This window comes from Hyperolius riggenbachi, chromosome 4, assembly GCF_040937935.1.
Source record: "Hyperolius riggenbachi isolate aHypRig1 chromosome 4, aHypRig1.pri, whole genome shotgun sequence".
NCBI classification, from domain to species: domain Eukaryota; kingdom Metazoa; phylum Chordata; class Amphibia; order Anura; family Hyperoliidae; genus Hyperolius; species Hyperolius riggenbachi.
Window position 1 is genome coordinate 477,899,193 of NC_090649.1, and position 16,740 is coordinate 477,915,932.

Consider the following 16,740-nt stretch of genomic DNA (forward strand, 5'->3'; position numbering starts at 1 on the left):
TTTTATTTTAATTTGGTGTGCGTTGGAAGAGGGGTAGCTTTATACGGTGAGTATATCCCAAACTCTATATTTTAACTGGAAAAGTTGGGGGGTCGTCTTATACGCCCAGTCGTCTTATACACCGGAATATACGTTACCTAAAATATAACTTATTAATACTGATTAAAATAACAACTGGGCCTGGCCACACCACCACCACACTCTGACAAAAATATATAAGAGTGTCATGAGTACATAAATGAAAGGGATGTCATTAGTCAGGATAAACATCCACTATCATCAAAATAAATTGCTTAAAGTGAACCTTAAGTGAACAAAATAAATTGAGTTTTACTCACCTGGGCTGATCTGTGCCCACGACGAGTCGCTCTGATGCTCCGGGTCCCGCTGGCGGCCACTTCCGGCTTCGCCGTCAGGACCCGTCAGGCTGGGGAACGAGGCTGATTCTACGCGTTCCCAGCCAAAATAGCACCCCTATGCGGCCATATGGCCATATAGGGGTGCTATTTTGGCTGGGAACGCGTAGAAACAGCCGCCTTCCCAGCCTGACGGCGAAACCGGAAGTGCCCACCGGCGGGACCCGGAGCATCAGAGCGACTCGTCGTGGGCACAGATCAGCTGCAGGGGGCTGAGGTAAGCCCCAGGTGAGTAAAACTCAATTTATTTTGTTCACTTAAGGTTCACTGAAGTCTCCTAAAAATTAGGTTTTTACTTTAAAAACCTCTTTAACATCATTGCCCCTATTAAAACGCTGCATCCCCGCGGCTGAATAAGGAATAAATCACCCCTAATTCCCATGGCAAAATCCACAACTTTCTTGGTCGTGGATTTAGCTGCCCTAAGGAGGCAGAGCTTTCAGCTGTAGCTCTGCCTCCATGTGCGTCAATCAGCACTGGTCGCCGCCTCTCCCCCCACCCCTCTCAGTGAAGGAAGGCTGAGAGGGGCGGGGAGAGGCGGCGATCTGCGCTGATGGACGCGTGTAGAGGCAGAGCTACAGCCCAAAGCTCTGCCTCTACGCGGAAGGAGCCACGCGGTGTGCCCCAGACAGTTTGGGGTGACATGGCTTTTTCAGCTGCGGGGTTGCGGCAGTTTAGGAGGGCCAATTATGTTAAACCTCATTTTTAGGACACTTCAGACTCTCTTTAAAAAGTCCATATGAAAAAGTGCTCATGCTGAAAATCCAATCCAGGTACACGTTTCCAAAATACTGGAGTATAGAGTATATCAACGTTACCAAGATAGGACAGGCTTCAGCTGAGAGGCACAAAGGTGCACCCCCCTAAAACATACACATCACCCCTTAAAAATCGTCATGTTTCGACATGAACGTAATCCAGTCTTCATCGGGAAAATAAAAAAGGTGCAGTGCTCAACAGTGCATAATAACAGGGGAACAGCATGTAGCCCAAGTCAGAGCCTATCCTATACAATAAAATGCAAGTGTCCCTGCGTCATCAACTGAATAGTTGTGTGTCCCTGGCTTTTTTGTACTGAGCATGTGCGCAGCCAGGGCAGTTTGGACACAGGGCCGGATCTGACAGTTTGCTGTGTGTGGTTCACAGAGGTTCTCATTGCATTGTGGGAAATAACAGCTTTTTCCAACTGCCAAGCAAGCAGATCCCTGTGTGCCTATACTTCAGACAGTGGTGGGGAACGAGCAAGCAGGACGCGTATGCGCGCTCATTGTGTGTGTGTGGGCGGGGTGGGGGGGGGGGGGGGGGGGTTAGCGGCTGTGACCTAGCGCCCGTTTTTTAATGGGAGGGCCTTTTTACTAGTAATGTATGTCAATGGTATTGCATTTGGCAAGACTTGTGCAAATTTTCGTCAGGGAAAAAAAAAACAACGGTTTTTCTTTTTTCACAATTTCAGCATGAAATCTCTCGAGAATCAGCCTTGTGACTCTGCATCCGCCACCCCCTGCACTGTCCAAAATTGGTCGCATTGTCGATCGGACATGCTCTTGGCGGCACAGATTTTCATCCGATTATTGTAATCGAATCGTATGCTCGATCGGCCGCCAAGTTGCCAGATGTATGGCCACCATAATTGTCTCTCAATAAGGCTCTTAATCTAATCTCTACCATAGTCCTATGTCTGTTGTACTCTAGGGCCATATTTTTTTAGGGGGAAGCCAATTAACTTATCTGTATGTTTTTAGGGTGTGTAAGGAAACCAGATTGCCTGGAGGAAACCCGGACAGACATGGGGAGAACATACAAACTCAGTGCAGATAGTGCCCTGGCTGGGATTCTAACCAGGGACCCAACGCTGCACTTTCCACTCAGCTTTCACATGGTATTTTTAGATCCAAGCACTGTGATCGGCTTTCAGTATACAGGTGAAACTCGAAAAATTAGAATATTGTGCAAAAGTCCATTTATTTCAGTAGTTCAGGGGAACTAATCTATGAAATAGGAACCCTTTGCAGGCGGTTTGGATTAATCAGCTGATTGGAGTCCGACACTTTGAGCCGAGAATACTGAGCATGTTCACAATATTCTAATGGTCTGAGATATTGATTTTGGGGTTTTCATACACTGTACGCCCTAATCATCAAAATTATAACAAATAAAGGCTTTGCATGTAAGGAGTCTATTTTTGCTCTAGAGATTAAAAGATTATTTACAACATATAATACACTACCACAATTTTTTTTTATTTTTTTTTAGCAGAACAGCATTCAAAAGGTTAAAGGTGGCCATACACTCGTTAGATTAGCAGCAGATAGATCATCAGATAGATTTCTGATCTAGCTGATGTGTTTAGGAACATGTTTTACTAGGAACAGATTTCCAATAGATTTCAGTTTGAAATCTATTGAAAATCGATCTGATGGCATTTTTTTGCCATCAGATTTCCATTAGGGCCAATGCAAAATGATAAGCCATCTCAACAGATCGACCTAGATTTTCCAGCATGGCCGATCGATTGAAATTGATCAAAACCGATCAAAATCGGTCGATTGGTAAATCGATTTTCAATCGATTTGCATTTGATCAATCGATCGATTTCGATCGATCGGCTGCTAATCGGCTCAGTGTATGGGCCCTTTAAAGCAGAGGACTTATTTTTTTCAATAGCAAGCTCCCTGCAGGGAGATCCCCATCCAAACTGGTAATAACATTATCTTGTGTTTACTTAATTGTAGCAGAGAGGAATGTAAGCATTCCCTGACTGTGCAGAAACTTCTTCTAAAGGTACATACACACATCGGATTTTTCCAAACGACCGGTCGTTTGGACGTCAAATCGGGCCTGTGTACAAACGGTCGTTCAGCTGATAACACTGAATTTGACCGATTCAGTGTCCGCCAACGGATGCGTCAAAACCAGTCTTATCAGCTGAACGACAGTTTGTACACACGCCCAAACGACCGGTCGTTTGGAAAAATCCGACATGTGTACGCACCTTTATGTGTCCAGAACTGACACACTGCTCTGAAATGATTACTGGGTACATTATTATATTAATACACCAGTTACGGATAAAATGCAAAGGCAGCTTTCAGAGCAAATAAAACTGTACTTTGGGAACTTGTAATTGCTAAAGGAGTAATAATACTTATGCATAAAAGCCAATAGGATAACTGAATGGGATATACAAAGTAGGAAAACACATTTTTGTTGAATATTATGTCAGGAGTTTTTTACCGCTTTAAATTACTGAAATAAATGGACTTCTGCACCATATTCTAATACTCCGAGTTTCCCCTGTAAGTACTTGTTACATTAAATATGGTCATTTTCCATAAAGAAGAAGATCTGCGCAATCTGTGGAGTGAAGCAAACGCCTCCTGTGCCACTACAAGTCCCAGCAGCACAAGAGGCAGGCTGCCTCCGGTCACACAAGTCCCGATAATCTGTCATCAAACAGCCCCTACAAAGCGTCAGTCTGATCTGGCTTTGTCTGCTCTTCCATCAAGCAGCACACCTCCGCAACACACACCGTCTGAAGCTCTGCCAAGCGTGGCTGACAGATTGAGCAATAAACACACACGAGGGAATGCAGCACAACAAGACCACAGGGTGACAGGCGGCTTCAGAAAACAGGCCCCGGGGCCATGGGTATTGTGCTGTGCAAACCTCTCCAGCCCATCCCCTGAGGGCCTGCGCTGAGGTATTTGTGGCTGTCACACAAGTATGTGCAGGGAGAGGGATCAGAGCGATAAGCAGAGGGGATACAAGTCTGAGCAGCTGCGACATGCACAACGCAACTCACTGGGGGGGGAGAAAAACTTTATTCTTAGTTAGTAAATTGTGTGTCCAACACCGGGTGATCTGTTGTTACTAGCTAAGTAAAAGTTATAAAAGTTACTTAAAGCACACCTTAAAGAAAACCAGTAACTAAAAGAAGTTCCCCTGGGGGGTACTCCCCTCGGGTGGGGGAAGCCTCCGGATCCTATCGAGGCTTCCCCCATCCTCCTGTGTCCCGCGGCAGTCTCTCTGTGCCCCTCTGAACAGCGGGGATGTAAATATTTACCTTCCTGGCTCCAGCGCAGGCGCAGTATCGGCCTTCCTCCCGGAGATGGGCGGAAATAGTTGATCGCTGTCGGTCCACTCTACTGCGCAGGTGCAAGTCTCCTAATCCTGCGCAGTAGAGCGGACCCGACAGAGATCGGCTATTTCCGCCTATCTCCGTGCTGAGAGCCGCGACAGCGCCCCCGCTGGATCCAGGGAAGGTAAATATCGTGGCTTGTCGTGCCAGGATTGCGGGACGCTTCGGGGGAGCCAGCGCTGTATTGCCGGCAGCTACAGGGGAGGGGGAGTCTCTTTAAAGAGAATCTGTACTCTAAAATTCTAACAATAAAAAGCATACCATTCTATTCATGATGTTCTCCTGGGCCCCTCTGTGCTGTTTCTGCCTCTCCCTGCTGCAGTCCTGGCTTGTAATGAACAGTTTTAGGCAGTGTTTACAAACAAAAAACATGGCTTCTAACCAGAGTGAGAACAGCTCAGTGTGTGACTCATGCAGAGCTTGGAGAGGGTGTGTAAAGCTTCTGCCAACGACAAGCAGTGCAGCACATTCCACACATTCCAGCCTGAGCCCGACAGAGCCGACATAGGAGAGAAGATAAGATTTATCACAGAGACAGTGCAACTAGGAAAGGCTGCAGTAAGACAGAGCACATTAGAACAGGTATAGGAACTTATAGGATGGAAGAAATAAGGCTCAACATTTTGTTACAGAGTCTCTTTAAGTGAGAGGGACATGGAGGCTGACATACTTCTTTCTTTTTATACATATCCTGCTGATCCTCGGCCTGTAATACCTTCAGCCATAGACACTGAACAAGCATGCAGATCAGGTGCTGACTGAACTCTGACTGCATTAGCCACATGCTCAGGTGTGTGAGTTAGACACTACTGACGCCAGAAGGATCAGCAGGACAGACGGGCAACTTGTATGGTTGTGGTTTGAAACTTGACATTTCTTCTTAGTTCTAAAAGATTATTTACAGCCCTAAACTTGCCCTAAGAAAAAAAAAAAGAAAAAAAAAAAAAGTTGTAGCAGAACAGTTTTCAAACAGTTAAACACAGCACTTTGTCTGCATTCGGGTCCCACATGGTTGCCGACGTTATGGCACGTGGGACGCATGTGACATCACACACTCGCTCCACATGCTATACCGCTGGCAACCACGCGGGGGCGCAAATGTTAAAATACAAGGAGGGAACTCAGTGTGGACGGTGGACAGGTGAAGTATAACTGCACAAGGCCGACTCCCAAAAGATTTCCCCGCAGGCCGGTTGGATATTGGCATGGGGTTTACGGCGGCCAACAGATCTCTCTGATTAGATCAGAGAGAGAGATCTGTCTCTTGACTGTCTCTTGAGAAATCTATTGCCTGGCCACAGACTGCACAGAAATTTCCAGCTTGATTTCAGCATGAAATCTATTGGAAATTATCCTACTGCTGCCCCCACCCCTTCAAGTGTATATGTCCCCCCCCCCCCCTCTCAAATGCCTGTGTGCAGTGTTGAAGGCTCACCTGATGTCACTTAACGTGTCACATGTTACAGGTGCTTGCGGTGACTGCAGAGAAGGACAGGAATCATGCAAGCTTGACAGGTGAGTCTTCAACACTGCACAAGGGGGGGGGGGGTGGGAAGGGGAGGAGGGGGGAGCAGGGCAGGGTTTAATTCTAAAGGCCTGTATCCAATACACGATTTTCCCGAAGACAGGCAAATTGTTGAGGGGCGAGCGATTGTTTTCGTGATCTCGTGTCATGGGCACAGGCACGCGGCTACGTTTAGTGACGCGCAGCAATACCGACTGTCACAGCAGATCAGATCTTTAAGATCCTTGACAACTCCGCACAAAATACCGCCATCGCTTTACTTCCTATTCCCTCCTGACGTGTGACATCGCGTAAACCCGCCGGCAGGAAGATGGCTCAAACTATTTATTTAAAAGGCACTTGTTTATGTTGTAAGCATTTTTGCAGATCGCTTGAAAGTCGCGGTCTTGTAAGTGGTCAGCAAACATCAATTACAAACAATATCAAAATAATTGCTTATATAAAAAAAAAAAAAATTAAGAATTTTTTAAAAATTATTTTTTATTGCTGCTTTAGGCAGTAGTGCTTAGTGGTGCTCAGCAGAGCTCGAATATTCGAGTAGCTCGAATATTCGAGCTCTTTTTCAGCTATTCGAGCTCGGTATTCGAGCTCCGAATAGCTGTAGCTATTCGAATGGGCTATTCGAGAACACTCGAATAGCCCATTCACTATTCGAGCTATTCGAGCAAACCGGCGCTATTCGAGCTCGGTACCGAGCTCGAATAGCGTCATAGCCCAGATTGATGTGCTTAGAGCCAATCAGAGGGCTCCCAGGCCCTCTGACGGCAGCCAATCACAGAGGGGGACCCTGGCCAGCCCCTACCCTATAAATAGCGGCCGCCATGTTCGGGTTTTCCATGCTTGCCTGAGACTTGTACAGAGAGAGATCTGCTCCTTTGTGCTTTGGCTTAGCAAGTGCTCTATTGTGTTCATTTACCTAGCGTTTTTGCTCACCTACACCTGCCATATACACCTGTATTGTTGTTATTTAGATAGACATTGTATTTTAGTTAGTAGCTTGTGTGTTACATTAGAGACAGGCAGCTGCTGCAAGCTTACAGGTTTAGGCCTCAGGGGGGCCTTGCCTCTGTGGGCAGCTGTCCTCTGTTTATTTCTCTCATCATCTATACCAGTATTTCTGCTGTCCTTTACTAATAGTATTGTAGTTATACTGTACTAGGAGTAGGACACTCACTGACTGTCACTGTTTATAGGCTACTAGCTAGCTCCTGCGTGTGTGCACTCACTCACTGTCTGTGTGTACACACACTCTATTTCCTTCTGATTACTGATTGATTATTGTTAGTTGTACTTACTTACTACTTACTCTTACTGTACCCGTAGGGACACTCACTGTCACTGTTCATATAGGCTACTAGCTCCTGCGTGTGCGCACTCACTGTCTGAGTGTACACACACAACACACACTCTATTTCCTTCTGATCGCTGATTGATTATTGTAATTAGTTAGTTCTACTTACTGTTACTACTTACTCTTACTGTACTAGGAGTCTAGGACACTCAGTCACTGTGTTCATAGGCTACTAGCTCCTGCGTGCGTGCACTCACTGTCTGAGTGTACACACACCCACACTCCATTTCCTTCTGATCGCTGATTGATTATTGTTATTAGTTAGTTCTACTTACTGTTACTACTTACTTACTCTTACTGTACTAGGAGTCTAGGACACTCAGTCACTGTGTCCATAGGCTACTAGCTCCTGCGTGCGTGCACTCACTGTCTGAGTGTACACACACCACCCACACTCCATTTCCTTCTGATCGCTGATTGATTATTGTTATTAGTTAGTTCTACTACTTACTGTTACTACTTACTGTACTAGGAGTCTAGGACACTCAGTCACTGTGTCCATAGGCTACTAGCTCCTGCGTGCGTGCACTCACTGTCTGAGTGTACACACACCACCCACACTCCATTTCCTTCTGATCGCTGATTGATTATTGTTATTAGTTAGTTCTACTACTTACTGTTACTACTTACTTACTCTTACTGTACTAGGAGTCTAGGACACCCAGTCACTGTGTCCATAGGCTACTAGCTCCTGCGTGCGTGCACTCACTGTCTGAGTGTACACACACCACCCACACTCCATTTCCTTCTGATCGCTGATTGATTATTGTTATTAGTTAGTTCTACTTACTGTTACTACTTACTTACTCTTACTGTACTAGGAGTCTAGGACACTCAGTCACTGTGTCCATAGGCTACTAGCTCCTGCGTGCGTGCACTCACTGTCTGAGTGTACACACACCACCCACACTCCATTTCCTTCTGATCGCTGATTGATTATTGTTATTAGTTAGTTCTACTACTTACTGTTACTACTTACTGTACTAGGAGTCTAGGACACTCAGTCACTGTGTCCATAGGCTACTAGCTCCTGCGTGCGTGCACTCACTGTCTGAGTGTACACACACCACCCACACTCCATTTCCTTCTGATCGCTGATTGATTATTGTTATTAGTTAGTTCTACTACTTACTGTTACTACTTACTTACTCTTACTGTACTAGGAGTCTAGGACACCCAGTCACTGTGTCCATAGGCTACTAGCTCCTGCGTGCGTGCACTCACTGTCTGAGTGTACACACACCACCCACACTCCATTTCCTTCTGATCGCTGATTGATTATTGTTATTAGTTAGTTCTACTTACTGTTACTACTTACTTACTCTTACTGTACTAGGAGTCTAGGACACTCAGTCACTGTGTCCATAGGCTACTAGCTCCTGCGTGCGTGCACTCACTGTCTGAGTGTACACACACCACCCACACTCCATTTCCTTCTGATCGCTGATTGATTATTGTTATTAGTTAGTTCTACTACTTACTGTTACTACTTACTGTACTAGGAGTCTAGGACACTCAGTCACTGTGTCCATAGGCTACTAGCTCCTGCGTGCGTGCACTCACTGTCTGAGTGTACACACACCACCCACACTCCATTTCCTTCTGATCGCTGATTGATTATTGTTATTAGTTAGTTCTACTACTTACTGTTACTACTTACTTACTCTTACTGTACTAGGAGTCTAGGACACCCAGTCACTGTGTCCATAGGCTACTAGCTCCTGCGTGCGTGCACTCACTGTCTGAGTGTACACACACCACCCACACTCCATTTCCTTCTGATCGCTGATTGATTATTGTTATTAGTTAGTTCTACTTACTGTTACTACTTACTTACTCTTACTGTACTAGGAGTCTAGGACACTCAGTCACTGTGTCCATAGGCTACTAGCTCCTGCGTGCGTGCACTCACTGTCTGAGTGTACACACACACCACCCACACTCCATTTCCTTCTGATCGCTGATTGATTATTGTTATTAGTTAGTTCTACTTACTGTTACTACTTACTTACTCTTACCGTACTAGGAGTCTAGGACACTCAGTCACTGTGTCCATAGGCTACTAGCTCCTGCGTGCGTGCACTCACTGTCTGAGTGTACACACACTAAATTTACTTGTGATTACTACTACTGATTATTGTAACTGCTAGTTGTACTTCCTGACTGTTAATACTTACTTACTGTACTAGGGGACACTCACTCAGTCACCTCACCAACCAACCCACTCCATTAAAGTACCCCACTTTTCACCCGCCCTTTTACAAAACTTTTGTCTATACGCCCAAAACATTGAAGATGTCTGGAAGTGGCAGCCAGCGCGGTTTGGGCAAGGGGAAGGGCAGCAAGGGAATCAGGAAGAGAGGGAGCAGCATTGTGGCAAGCCGCGGCCGCGGGCGCGCCACCATGCACAGTTCCGCAGCAGCAGCAGCAGCGTCAGTGGCTAACATTCCTCCCATAGCCACTGGCCGTGGACGCCTTGGGCGCCGCCCAGGAGGAGCATCTGCAACTCACGCTGCAGAGACACAGCAGCAGCAGCGTGTAGCACCTGCTCCCATTTTCCTCCAGCCGGGTCGGAAACGTCCCATTGAGGAAAAGGATGCAGACACTGTGGTGCAACTCATGACGGAGGATGAGCAGCCCGCCATCAGCTCTGCATCCGAGGCCTCCACCCTCACCACCACCACCACCACCACCCCTGTTCGCAGCAGCCGCCCAGCAGGGTCTGGGGAGGAGGCCAGTTCACCGTCAGTCGCCGACCTCTCATTCAGCACTCTTTTGACCCCAGGCATGATGAGTCAATTGAATGCTGTTGTTGGCGATTTGGAGGAGGAGATGCTGATGGGCACTTTGGGGGAGGAGGGATTGGACAGCAAGACTGTGGCGACAGTCAAGCGTCCCATCCATGCATCAGCAGAGGAGTTTGGGGGGTCATCATCAGAGCAGGACATGTTTCAGGAGGGGCATGATGATGATGACCCGGTGACAGACAGAGACTGGGTGCCAACACATCCAGAGGATGTCGTCCTCAGCAGCTCTGAGGAGGAGGAGGAGGATGCGGTTGTGGGCCTTGCAAGGAGGCGCATCATTGCAAGCATTGGCAGCGTCCCACAGCCTGCTGGTGTCTCAGGCTCAGCAGCAGCAGCAGCAGCATCAGCCAGTACCACCACCAGCCGCACCCAAGACCCCCCCCCCCCCCCAACCACCACAGGGAAACAGGCAGCAGCGCTTCCATGCCGTAGGGGGATGTTTTTGTCACCAATCTGGCGGTTTTTCACCATGCCCACAGTGTACAGCAAGTACGCCACTTGCAACCACTGTCAGCGGAAGTTGAGCAGAGGTGCAGACCCCTTGAAGTTCAGCACCAGCTCGCTGATCAACCACCTTTCTGCGAAACACTTCCACCAGCATGAGGAGTTCCAGAGGCTGAAGGCATCTGGTGCTGGCAGTGGCACCAATCCCATCACTGCACAGCCTTCAGCAGCAGCAGCAGCAACAGCAGCCACCCGCCCTCCTGCTCCTCCAGCAGCACCAGCAGGAGTGCGGAAACGCCCTGCTCCTCCCCCCTCTGCAACTCCTGCCGCCGACACTGAGGCCTGTTCTGGCAGCCAGTCCTCAGTGGCCTCCTCTGCTCCGTCTGCTGATTCCCGTGCCAGCAAAAAGGCACGCCAGAGCCTTTTGAGCGAGTCCTTCCAGGGGGTGGTTAGGGCTCTGCCTCCCAGCAGCCGTCGCGTGCGGCAGCTGAACGGCTTGCTGGCACGGGCCATGTGCTCCCAACTCCTGCCGTACACGCTCGTGCAGGAGGGGAGCGACATGCGGGCGCTGCTTGCTTGTGCAGCCCCAGACTGGCAGCTCCCCAGCAGACACTTCTTCGCCCGCAAGGCCATTCCTGCACTGCACCGCTTTGTGATGGCCAATGTGGAGCGAGGGCTGGAGCACGCGGTTGGTGAAAGGGTCCACGTCACCATGGACTCCTGGAGCAGCCGCTTCGGGACAGGCCGCTACCTGTCCTTCACTGTCCACTGGGTCAGCTTGGTGGAAGGGGGTGAGGATGGGAGAGCAGCAGCGGGCACAGCAGCAGCAGCAACACAGTGGGTGGTGCCACCCCGCAGGGTCAGGGGAACTGCAGCGGGTTCCTCCGATCCTCTGCCATCCTCCGCCACACCTGGCCAAACCCCCCGCCTCAGCAGCAGTGTGAAGGCCCGCCACTGCCAAGCGCTGCTGCACTTGGTCAGCCTTGGCAAGACCAAGCTGACGGCAGCCCACGTGTTGGCCAAACTCCAGGAGCAGGAGCGGATTTGGCTGACCCCCAGAGGCCTCAGAGTCGGAGAGGTGGTGTCCGACAATGGGGCCAATCTGGTTGCTGCCATAGACAGGGGAAACCTGACCCACATCCCCTGTCTTGCCCACGTGCTGAACCTGGTGGTGCAGAAGTTCCTGCGCACCTACCAGGGGATGGACGAGCTGCTGGAAACGGCAAGGAACGTTGTGCGTCACTTCCGGCGCTCGGCTGCAGCCTGTGCGAGCCTGGAAGACGTGCAAAAGGAGCTGGATCTGCCACGCCATCGGCTGATCATTGACGTTCCGACTCGCTGGAACTCCACCCTGGCGATGTTGGAGCGTCTGGTTGAACAGAAGCACGCTGTCAACCACTACCTTGCCCTGGCCACTGTTTCCGCAGCTCAGAGAAGGGACAAGACCAGCAACATCCCGTCCATCGTCCCCGATGATGACTGGAGGCACATGCAGCAGGTGTGCTTAGTGCTGGCTCCCTTCCTGCAGGCCACAAACATGGTGAGCAGGGACCATGCTATGGTCTGCGAGTGGGTGCCCCTGGTTTCTCTGCTGAACAGGGCACTCGATGCTTTGCTGGCACAGGGAGCGGCAGCCTTGGACCAGCAGGAGCGGCAAGCAGCTGCACAGTCCACCTCTGAGGGGGAGGAGGAGGAGGACTTGGTGGAGGTCCCTGACCTGGCTGCTGATGAGGGGGATCAGCGCAGTGCAGCTGAGTTGGTGCGGGGGTGGAGAGAGGATGAGGCAGCAGAGGAGGAGGATGAGGAGGACAGCACTGACGTCGATGTGCCAGCAGACGTGGCCCGCCTCTTCCCAATGGCAGCGCACATGCTGACGTGCCTGCGCAGGGACCCCAGGGTGATCCAGATGAAGCAGAGGGAGGACATCTGGATCAGCATGATGTTGGACCCACGCCTCAAGGGGAAGTTGAGCCAGTTCCTGCCGCCTGCAGGAGGAGACCCAGCGCAACAAATAAGGAGCTTGCAGCAGGCCCTTGTTGAGCGCTTGGAGGAAGCCTTCCCCCAGCCTTCCACCCCCACTGTCCAGCAGCCAGCACAGAGGCAGCAGCAGGTGCCTGCATCCAGCAGCAGCAAGCGCCCCACAGACCTGCTGTCTCTCAGCCACGAGCTCTACAGGACTGTAGAGGCTCCGGCAGCAGTGACTAGAGAGGAGATGCATGCAGCAGCATCCTCCTCCGGTCACAGCCAGCGCCTGACCCGCATGGTGGCTGACTACATGGGGTCCTACAGCGGGCTTGACAGCGATGCCCCTGTTGATCCCATGGAGTATTGGGTCAAGCGCATGGAGATCTGGAGCGAGCTGGCGCAGTACGCCCTGGAAGTGCTGTCCTGCCCCCCTTCCAGCGTGCTGTCCGAGCGCTGCTTCAGTGCAGCTGGTGGCGTGGTCACCGAGAAACGCTCACGTCTGTCTCACAAGTCTGTGGACAGACTGACGTTTCTCAAGATGAACCAGGCGTGGGTGGAAGGCGAGTTCCTGGCCCCTGTTGTCGGCGAGAGGGGGACATGAACTGGCTGCCGGAACTTAGTACCATCGTTAATGTGCCTTACCACCCTTTACCACCTCCTGGCTCCTGCTCACTAAGCCAGCCTGGTTCACTTTGACTATTACGTCGCCTGCAGCCACACATTTCACACCTACAGTGGGCTGCTGCTGTGTACTGCCCTTCTGCTGTCTGTCTGTGTTTCCCACTGCCAGGGTACACAGAATTACCGTCTGCTGCCACTCTGCCACCAGCTATTACGTCACAACAATAGCTGCTCACACTGCTCCTCCATTCCTCCTGCTGCTGCTGTCTGTCTGTGTTTCCCACTGCCAGGGTACACAGAATTACCTTCTGCTGCCACTCTGCCACCAGCTATTACGTCAAAACAATAGCTATATTGGTTGTAAAACCAAAACCAAAAAAAACCAATAAAAAAAAAAAAAGGTTTAATTTTTCTGAGGTGCCCGGGTTGAAAACTGTGTTGTCCCAGTTGTGTATTGGACACAATGTGGGCTGCACGACCGCTGTCTGGGACCTCCTGTTGTGTTTATTTACAGCCCTGGTATCACCGCTAGGTACCAGGGCTATTATGTCACGCTGCCTACCTGCTGCCACACTCACACTGCTCCTCCATTCCTCCTGCTGCTGCTGTCTGTCTGTGTTTCCCACTGCCAGGGTACACAGAATTACCGTCTGCTGCCACTCTGCCACCAGCTATTACGTCACAACAATAGCTGCTCACACTGCTCCTCCATTCCTCCTGCTGCTGCTGTCTGTCTGTGTTTCCCACTGCCAGGGTACACAGAATTACCTTCTGCTGCCACTCTGCCACCAGCTATTACGTCAAAACAATAGCTATATTGGTTGTAAAACCAAAACCAAAAAAAACCAATAAAAAAAAAAAAAGGTTTAATTTTTCTGAGGTGCCCGGGTTGAAAACTGTGTTGTCCCAGTTGTGTATTGGACACAATGTGGGCTGCACGACCGCTGTCTGGGACCTCCTGTTGTGTTTATTTACAGCCCTGGTATCACCGCTAGGTACCAGGGCTATTATGTCACGCTGCCTACCTGCTGCCACACTCACACTGCTCCTCCATTCCTCCTGCTGCTGCTGTCTGTCTGTGTTTCCCACTGCCAGGGTACACAGAATTACCGTCTGCTGCCACTCTGCCACCAGCTATTACGTCACAACAATAGCTGCTCACACTGCTCCTCCATTCCTCCTGCTGCTGCTGTCTGTCTGTGTTTCCCACTGCCAGGGTACACAGAATTACCTTCTGCTGCCACTCTGCCACCAGCTATTACGTCAAAACAATAGCTATATTGGTTGTAAAACCAAAACCAAAAAAAACCAATAAAAAAAAAAAAAGGTTTAATTTTTCTGAGGTGCCCGGGTTGAAAACTGTGTTGTCCCAGTTGTGTATTGGACACAATGTGGGCTGCACGACCGCTGTCTGGGACCTCCTGTTGTGTTTATTTACAGCCCTGGTATCACCGCTAGGTACCAGGGCTATTATGTCACGGCGAGCTGCCTGCCTCATTGACTGCCTGCTGCCACACACTCATCCTCCTCCTCCTGCTGCTGAATTTACCTCCTGCTGTCTTTGTGTTTCCACTGCCAGGGAGCACATACAATGGCGCTTCCAACATGCGTGCGCCCACCAGCTATTTGTTACGCTCAAAAATAGCTGCATTTCTTTAAAAAAAAATTTGAAAAGAGAAATACGTGAAGAAGAAGAAGAAGACGATATTGAAAAAGAAGGAGAAGGAGAAGATGAAGAAGAAGATGAAGAAGAAGATGAAGAAGAAGAAGATGAAGATGAAGAAGATGAAGATGAAGAAGAAGAAGAAGATGAAGAAGAAGAAGATGAAGAAGAAGATGAAGAAGATGAAGATGAAGAAGAAGAAGAAGATGATGAAGAAGATGAAGAAGAAGAAGAAGAAGATGAAGAAGAAGAAGATGAAGAAGAAGAAGATGAAGAAGAAGATGAAGAAGATGAAGAAGAAGATGAAGAAGATGAAGATGAAGAAGAAGAAGAAGATGATGAAGAAGATGAAGAAGAAGAAGAAGAAGATGAAGAAGATGAAGAAGAAGAAGAAGAAGATGAAGAAGAAGAAGAAGAAGAAGATGAAGAAGAAGATGAAGATGAAGAAGATGAAGATGAAGAAGATGAAGATGAAGAAGATGAAGATGAAGAAGAAGAAGAAGATGAAGAAGAAGAAGAAGATGAAGAAGAAGAAGAAGAAGATGAAGAAGAAGATGAAGAAGATGAAGATGAAGAAGAAGAAGAAGATGATGAAGAAGAAGAAGAAGAAGAAGAAGATCTAGAAGAAGATTAAGAAAGATAAAGAAGAAGAAGAACAAGTATATACAGTAACACTACACTACTGAACCAAATTAAGGACACAACTTCTCTTTCCACATTTTTTTTTAAAGGAACATCCCCACATAATCACTTGCTGTTGTTACTTGGAAAAAAAGATGTTTCTTGCATCATTCACCCTCAAAACAAGTGTTGGAAGCTATTTTGGGCCAATTCGAATAGTCAGCTCGAATAGTGAGCTCGAATACCGACTCGAATAGTGAGCTCGAAGTCCGAGGTCGAATCGAATAGTAAAAAATATTCGACTCGAATATTCGACTGACCTCGAATAATTTACTATTCGAATTCGACCAAATTCGAATTTTTAAAAGGGGTATTTGAGCACCACTGGTAGTGCTGCCTATAGCATTTTTTTGTTTTTTTTGTTACACTTTACTTCTGTATCTATTGGATTCAATACAATTGTATGTATATTGAATCCAATACCCACAGTTTGAATTTCCCACCAAATCTGATATCGTTGCGTGTGCCAACACCAGGGGGCGCATGCAGTGTATTCACAAGAAGTCGCCAAGGGATATGGGGACCATGAGGGATGCAGAAGGTCCAAGACGGAAGAAGGCGATCGCCACGGGAAAGAAGATGCAGGGCCATTGATCGAGGACCGCAGGAGGACGATGCAGAGGGATCCCGGCACGCCAGCGACACTCAGTGGAAAGTGTTTGATATTTCAGCCCGAGTCTGATTCGGGTTTACCATTCCAAGCAAAATGTTTCAGCACGAGTCAGACTCGGGCTTAGCGCTAGGAGGGTAAAGTAAGGAATCACATGCACAGTAGTTCCTTCGGATGATGAAGTTTCTTCGGCAAGATGTCAAATTTGATCAAAATCATTTATAGAAGATAAACATCTCGTCTGAAAGAAAGTAGCGCTAAATGAAGCATTTTCTTATCTGGCCGGTGTGATCTGACTAGCATGATCGCATCAGGCATCAATAGTTACAACACGTCCCACATACTTCTGCAGCTCACCTGCTCCGTGTCGGCCAAATATAAATAACTTACAGGAAACAAAAACTGCTCAATACCCCCTCAGGGCCGGTTCAGACTCCGCCCTGCACAGAGCCATGCACACCGGGCCGCACAGCCTGGGGTTCCACATTCACACCCACGGGGAGGCATCTTAAAAAAGTG

The 16,740-nt window shown here is 48.7% G+C and overlaps 1 protein-coding gene across 1 annotated transcript in view; it reads right to left on the reverse strand.

Annotated features, from left to right (window-relative positions):
* PTPN14 (protein tyrosine phosphatase non-receptor type 14) overlaps positions 1 to 16,740 on the reverse strand; it is a 186,912-nt gene that overhangs the window by 54,864 nt on the left and 115,308 nt on the right. The gene's annotated exons all lie outside the window — the stretch shown is intronic.